Source organism: Sinocyclocheilus anshuiensis, unplaced genomic scaffold (assembly GCF_001515605.1).
Source record: "Sinocyclocheilus anshuiensis isolate Anshui unplaced genomic scaffold, SAMN03320099.WGS_v1.1 scaffold1638, whole genome shotgun sequence".
NCBI classification, from domain to species: domain Eukaryota; kingdom Metazoa; phylum Chordata; class Actinopteri; order Cypriniformes; family Cyprinidae; genus Sinocyclocheilus; species Sinocyclocheilus anshuiensis.
Genome location: NW_015542885.1, coordinates 1211485 through 1212226, shown reverse-complemented (window position 1 = coordinate 1212226; position 742 = coordinate 1211485). Strand labels below are relative to the sequence as shown.

Here is a 742-nt window from a genome sequence, read left to right as displayed (position 1 = left end):
GAGTTCCTCTAACACTGACCAATAGGAACACTATTATTTGACTTTTTTTAATTTTTTTTACAGTAGCCAAGCAGAAAGGCTCTCTCTGGTTTTATGACAGCTGTAGGCTACCTTTGCAGAACAGATAGCAGAACAGAACATTACAATCAAAAATTGCTCTTTAAAGCATTAAAATTACTAAATTAAAAGTTAAAATCACTGAATTAAAGTGAAAATAAATAAGAAAATGACTTCTAAACTGCTATAAGAAGCACACATTAACTCATTTGAGCTTAGTAATTAGTACTGAACTAGCTTACATTTGATTTACCTATTACAATAGTCCCTTTACAGTTACTGCTATCATAAAAATACACTTATATGAAGGTTTAAAATTCTACAAAAGGCACATTTAATGTCTAACAACAAATATTTTAGCAAAATGTATATTTTACTCAGAATTATTGTGCTCCTATTCGATTGCGCACCGTCTGTTTAGCGTGCATGCGCGCAGCAGCGCTCGTTCACTTGCATGCCTCGCCCACTCCTGACAGCAAAACGGATATATTTGCATGACTTTCTAACATTTACAGATGAAAAATATACCCGTGACATGTCAGTTATGCACTGAGGAAAACACAACGTCTCAAATGCATTAAACAGCACAGATATATTCACTGTTTGTCATGGTGGATCGATTTGATCCATGATCGACATTAAGGTCTGCTTAAGAATAAGCGTGCACATATTAGTGAAATTGTGT

At 34.4% G+C, this 742-nt stretch overlaps 1 protein-coding gene across 1 annotated transcript in view; it reads right to left on the bottom strand.

Moving 5' to 3' along the window:
• Positions 1 to 742, bottom strand: part of LOC107694666 (protein arginine N-methyltransferase 5-like) — a 29570-nt gene that overhangs the window by 2779 nt on the left and 26049 nt on the right. The window lies entirely within an intron of this gene.